The following is a 7,291-nucleotide window of genomic DNA, read 5'->3' as shown; positions in this document are numbered from 1 at the left end:
TTCTGCCTTCTCCTGTTTGGTCTTTCTTTCCTCCCCACTCCTGGTCACTTTCCTTGATGTTATCATCCCAAACTCTCTTCGGGTCCTCACCACAAGCCCACAGACACGAGTCACCCTTCTGACCTGCACCCCAATGCTAGAGCCAGCACTAGCCCACACCACATACTTGTCACATTACAATCCAAACACAACCCACTCTTCATTCCTCTACCCATTTTTCACACTTGTGCTTCCCCTTTCTTCTTTTTCCTTTTCATATTGCCTTGGTTTTAGCAGTGAAATACTGTGAAGCCAAGCTGGACAGAATTCTTACGCTCAGTTCTGGTGAGAGCCTTATCCAAAACAACACAATAAAAAAAAACGACTACCAACAATTACCATACAAATGAAAAAGCTGAATACCTTATAGGTGTCTTCATCTGTGTAAAGCCCTTTTCCTAAAGGAGAAATTTCATCAAATTTTCAGCATGTGACTCTCTTTATTCATTACTTCTGTTTTTCTCATGTTTGATATAGCTCTAACTCAACAAAGTTCCAAGGCAGTTATCATTTTGCTTTAACAGAAGGTAATGTAGGTTTCTATAGATAAATTACTACTGATTCCCAAAGGGTGAAAATCTGAACATATGAGAAACTGCTCGAATGAGGATATGAGGAACAACTGCCCACCAGGATTAGGAAATCCAGTAAGTTCATTGCACAAGGCCATGCAACGACATGCAAAACATTCCTACAAGAACTGGGAGATGAAGAGGTCAAACAAAAGAATAAATAAGGGGTTGTCATTGACAGTTGTAGCTGGAACCATCTTGCTGAGCAATGCTTTATCAGTAGACTGCAGTTCTGATGATGGCCTTTTATTGTTTTTTGTGGTAACGCTTTATTTTAAGTATCTTATCATTATGAATTCATTTAGTATTGATTGTAGTGGCTCTGATCATAAAGAATTAATTTGGCATGCCATGAATGTCATATGCATTCATATAAAAAAAACTGCTTCAATTCAAGATTAATTAATACAGGGAAATGTTATTGCTTTTGTAATATCACCATCATAATACATCTCATTTTTTTTCCAGTAGTTCAGATGCCTGCTCTCAGTACTTTCAGCAGAGTTTCTTCATTCTTACACAAGTTTTTCAAAGAGTAATTAAAAGCCTGCCTTATTTTGTTGCATTAGGGTTTAAAACACTTGCAGAGCATTTATTGGTCCAAAACTCTCATGCCTTCATTCCAATAACTGCTATAGATTTTCCTATTTGACAACACTGGAACAAGCAAGCATAATTTAAAGCTGGGATTTCTCACTAGACAAACAAAAGGCCTGTGTCTTGAGACAGAACAAGCAATAGCAGAAGGGATTACCTGTGACTTCAAGCCCTCAGTAGAAATGTCAAAATACACTTAGAGCAAATTGAGCCTTGACTAAAAGCAGGTATGTGCGCTTTGGCCACGATGGCTCATTGCATCTGTTACAGGCAATGTGTCAGCCATGTCTCCATCCAGCTGCTTCTGACTGTGATGCAACATGACACAGTTTGATAACAAAAGGATGTAAAACACCATAATGACTCCAGGCAGGCAATTGCATTGTGATGGGGTGTGCTGTCATGTAGTAGCAGGTGACATACCTCTTCAATCAGTCATGGGCTAATCGCTAAAGCCTCCAGTTTCAGTTCACTTTGGAAAAAATCCTAAAGTCTTGATGATTATTTTCCTCTGAACATTTCAATATTGCATCCTGCTGCACTCACCCTGACTACCCTCCCCTTGTGCTGAATTCCCAGATAGCGGATGAGGCCATGCCAACACCAACAAACCCACGAAGGAACACCTGGTATGGAGGCTGGGCACAAACTGATCCTCTTTGCTGGGAAATATTTACACATTCACCCTTAAAAATTAACAAAGAGAGTGCTGTGAAGGTAAGAGGCTATTCTTTATTTGTGCTATGGGAAGCAATAATGGAGATTTACACTTCTTCAATACAGCAAAGGATTTCCCAGAATGCTGACTAACTGAACTACTCGGTACTTTATTGATGCAGCAACACACTGAAAACACAGTTTATTAATAAATAGCTCAGCTAAAGATGTAGAGGGAACTTGGAGGAGGATGGAGTCTACAAGAAACAACGGGGGGAAAAAATGCTGACTGAAGAAACATGATCAGGAGATTAACTTTGGGAATCGGGAGGGAAATTTAAGTGCCTAGGGAAAACCCTGAGGAGTGCGGGGAGATCTATGGGAGGTCTGTGCCTGCAGAATGCTTCCCCTCCTGTTTCTGATTTGCACAGCTTTAACCATCCTGCCATTTAATTAATTTCCTTTGTAAGGAATATCACAGATGTAAAAATCAGCGTCTAAAATAAATAAATAAAATCCCTGGGGCACACATGCAGAGCATCAGACCCAGGTTATATGGCAAAGACCACTGAAGGAGAGGACACACACAACCACCATTTTACCTATGGACTTTCATTTGCTTGCATCTCAGTGCTGGTGCTCAGCTCCCATTGCTCAGCAGGACGTTGTGTGAGGCAAGAAAAAATAGCAAGGAAACACGTCCCTCGCATCTTCCCTTTCAACTTCAGCAGCGTGGGGAAGCATAGCAACGTGCAGCAGATGTGCTGAGACCACAGCAATCTCTTCCTCATGATTATAGTTGGTTATACCTGGGGATGGGCAATTTAATTCAGGCATTAATGTGCAAAGGAGAGTGGTACTAAAGTAAAATAAGTGGTGCTAAAGGCTTTGTTCCGTCTAAAGTAATACGGTGTTTTATTTTGCTAGACCTGGCTCACGCATAAAGAAAAGAGGCACAGTGATACTCTGATGAGTACTACAAAGTGAATGTATTTTGTCTCAGTGTCATTGTCATAAATATCATGAAATTTCTTATTTGAAGTTGAGAAATAATGATTCTTCCTCCTTAACACGCAACAGCGACTCTGCACCCTATTGTTTTCTACCATTTGAGAATGCCCAAAGATGTCATTAGAACTTCATGCATCAATATTAAACCTTTGCAAACAGTTGACTAAATGAGCAGCTATCTTGGTTTCTGAAAATAGTGTACTTTTTTTTAATTCATTTATCAGTAACTAGGTGTAGTCAATTGCTCTCCAGTATTGATCACAATATCTATAGCAGTCGCAGAGTACCTTTGCTGAAGGTCATCCTAAGGTCGAGTTATGATCAATATGAATTGACTGTCTGCAAATAAATTTAAATAGCTGACATAACTGAAAGGAGTATCTATTTAAAATTAAGGTGGACCATGTGTCCCTGTGTTAGAATTGCTCGTGGTCTTCATAAGCACAGAGGAGGGACAAGCAGGCTGAATGAGCTCCATCAGTTCAGCAGTTTTTCATACAATTAGAGGTAAATAACTCAGGATATAATCCTGAAAACGTTTACTTGCAAGGAAAAATAAAATCCACAGTCTTCAATCTTTTTTATATCGTGCTGACTCACTTGGGATCAGACCCATTGCATTTAAAGTAAATTATCCAATATTAAAAAATAGACACGTGCAGGATCTCTGTTGCAACTTCACATTTCCAGTAGGAAATGTGAAGTTGCTACTCTGAAGTTCCTACTATGTGATCTCTAGAGAATCCAGGTCACAATTCTTCAACATCAATACCTACACTTTGTTCTTCAGATCCAATTTAGACCCACGTAACTTGCATTTCTGAGCCAAATAGGTTCCTCCCAGTTTTAACACCTGTTATCAGGCAGCCATATTAAAATACATTAAATGGAAGCCAATGGTCTAAAATTTGATATATATTTTTTTTAATTCAATAATTTCTACAGTCTCTATTGAAATTTCAGAGAACAGAAATCTGAGGATTGTACAGTTTCTGGAAGAAAATAAAGAAAGCTAGTGGAATTAGTATATTAAACTGAAATGGGGTCACACAAAATTAGCTATGAGAGGCACGTCCCAGGTGGGACAGAGCGGTTTGGTTCTGGGAGAAGACCTGTGATCAGGTCACTGGCCACTGGATGTCACTGCTGCCTACCCAAAGGTAGCCCACAGAGCACTTATGTGACTGTAAAAATTGTGGCTGTAGGAAGCAGTTTTGCTGGAAACGTTCCACGTAGTTAGGCAATTTCTAATTTCAGAAAAATAGGCTCATAAAGCTCAAAAAGGCAATACCCAACTTCAAGAGTAATTAGTTTCATTTGTTTGATTCAGCCTTCGCTGAATGAGAAAAACTAATAAAGAGTGAGTCTGAGGGTCGCAAGTAGTTTCAGAAAGTTGCAGCCATTGTTCTTTTTAAAAAGATGTCTTCAACAAGAGCACTGCTTTTCTGATATCATTTGAAAGGACAAAAACAAGCCCTCATCATGAACATCCTCCTTTTATTTCTGTCAATCTGTACCTTCAGGAAGAGTACATTGGTTTGGCTTACCTAAAGGAGACATCATTGCTATTCCCAACCAACTACTGAATCGCAAGCCCCACTGAATCAAAAACAATCTGATCAGTACCTAGGAAAAATATGGCCTACTTCTGAGACAAAAAAAAAACAAAACAAAACAAAAAAAAACCCTCAAATTATTTTCTATATTTAGACTATAGAGTCTAAATTATTATTGTTGTAATTAATTGAAGCCATTCATCTTGGTTCTTCACATTAGTGTGTGGCTCTACGGGTGGGATTTATGTGAGCAAATGCAGATGTCTATCTTGCAGACATCTGAGCCAGGCTCTTCTCACATTCAGGCTAGAAAAAGAGATGCCATTAATGTGGAATTAACCTCATCCAAAAGGAGATATAAAATCAGGCCAGATTTTAATGGATCTATTTCTCCTTCTTGGCTTAAAGAAGACCTAAAACAACTAGCTCTGATCTAGACATCTAAAGCCAGGTGAGCTCACAGGAAAAAGGGACATTTCAAGTGTTTAAAGCAGGAGAACCTGTACAACTCCTCTTAAATCCAGAGCTCTGTGTTAAACTGCACCTCAAGAAGGGTGACCTTAAGCTTTCCCATGAAATACCCTAATAGAAGGAGCTGAGAGCACAAGGCTGTCGATAGCACGAGGCTTCTCAAGAGAGGGACCAGTTCTGCAGTCTGCAAGGTCTTCGTTAGCTCCTACTCAGATGTTTGAAACCTTTCTGGGTGGCTTTTCTCATAGCTGATGTGATGAAACTGACCATGAAGAGGCTGGCCAAACACCAGACCTCATGCAGGAGGGAATATGGGAATGCACAGAGCAGACAAGGCAGCAGGAACAACTTTTCCTGGCAACAGAGAGCCTCCAGGCCAGATCAGCCATTTCAAAAACCGTGACGATGCAGTGTACTGGGGGGAGAGGCTATCCAACTGGGCAGTGCTTCTCCTCAGGATTCCCTGTATGCCAGTTCCAGCCCTATTTTGGCATTCAAACCCTACTTTAAGACTTCAGGCATTTCATAAATTTGAGTCCCAGCTGCACTTCATGCTTCACTGACACCTCAAGATGGATTTTCTGGTTGGTGAAAATGACATTGTGTTAGAAGAACTCACACAAGATAATGTAAATCCCACCTTATCCAAGAAACAACTGGTTCCTGTCAAACAGGGCAGTTCTTTGTACACACTGCAAATCCAATGCCCACGTAGCCTCTGCTTCCCTTATCCTTTTCCTCTTCTGGTACATATATGTACACACACATAGACACACAAGAACTGCAGAGGTGTGTTAGGTGATACACAGCTAAAGCCTAGAAACAGCGGCTCTGTTTTGGGAATGCACAGCACAGCAGCAACTTTGTTTTGAGGCATCCAGGCATGCCACTCGATCCAGCTCAGATGCTAGAAAAACAGGATTTACATGGACAGTATCTGTACCTCTACCCTCACTCTTTTACAGTAGTTTGGCCAACGGGATCGCTTGAATTGAGGTGTACAAAGGAAGTATTAGTGACAGATTGCTGCCTTGTCACATGGAGAAGCATTACCAACCAGGCCTTCTGGGAGAAGTCTTTCATCTTTAACTGAGATATTAGAGGCCTTTCCTAATAAAAAGATACATCATCCATTAGCCTATATATATTACCCAAATGACATCTTCACAAAGTGTAGCAGTCTTGGGGCTCAAGCCATCCAAGAAGCAATTACAAAATCAATAACACATGCTGTGGTGATTACATTTGATTAGAGACAGCATAGGAAAAAAAAAAAAAAAAAAGCAGCAATATTCACCTACTCCCCCATTCCTCAAATGTAACTCTTCATTGTAAAGGTTTCCTCCTTATACATGAAGGAAATCAGTCCGATACACTGGTTATGATGAACACAGATCAAGATCTTGACCACCAAGTCTAGGGAAAACGTGAGTCTGAGGTCAGATTGTGAGATGGAGCCGCCTTCTTTATTGCTGGGCCAGAAGCCCACACATCCCTTCACAATTTGGATGCAAAACCACATATGGTTAAAGTTTGAAGCCATCCCTCATCAACAACTTATCTTTTTTGTATTATATACACATACAAAAAAACAAAAAAACAAAAAAAAAACAAAAAACACAACCCTTAAAATCTAAGTCATCTATTGATGGTTGACCACTTTTGTGAATAACCCTACTGGAAGTTGACGAATGGCTTAATGTAACGAATATAACTCAGAAGATTATGGCTTACTCTAAGGAAAAAGTTCTAATAAGTTTTCCAGTATGTTCAGGATTTGATAGGGCCTAGACAGGCCCTGCTTTAATGTTAAATAAATACATATTTTAAAACATTGCAATGAAAGCTTACAGCTTAGGTAGTCCATTTAGCAAAACAAGGGAAGAAGTAGAAATAGAAAATAGGGAGTACAGCCATTCTTAGAGACAGAAAGGGAGTTTTATTAATATTTTATCCCTAAGCAGGGGCTGGGGCTCATAAAACCCCATTCAAAAGCTACCATATTCAACAACAAATGCTTACTTGCAGATTCTTGACCAGGTCCATTGAGAAAACATTATTTGCACTTCAGTTTGCTCCCAGTTTCAGGGAGTGGCCCACGCTGTATTCACAACAGCTAATGCCCACCAGCCCTCTCAGTCAGGCCAATGGGATCTGGAGGAAATGTGCCTGCAAGTCCCTGTCTCCAACCATGCTCACGAGCATGCACAGTGTACAGCTAACATCATCATCAGCCCCTGGATGGATCCAGGAGGCTCCTGGGATGAGGGTTGTGCTGACACAATACAGCCATGACATGCAGGAGGGAAACTGAATAAATATTTTACTTCACTGTCTAAAGACTTAGTAGGTAATTTGTGTTCTTTGTCTAAAACACATCTTTTAAAG

Source organism: Tetrao urogallus, assembly GCF_951394365.1.
Source record: "Tetrao urogallus genome assembly, chromosome: 8".
Classification (NCBI taxonomy): Eukaryota; Metazoa; Chordata; class Aves; order Galliformes; family Phasianidae; genus Tetrao; species Tetrao urogallus.
Note: the sequence above shows the minus strand (reverse complement) of the source record.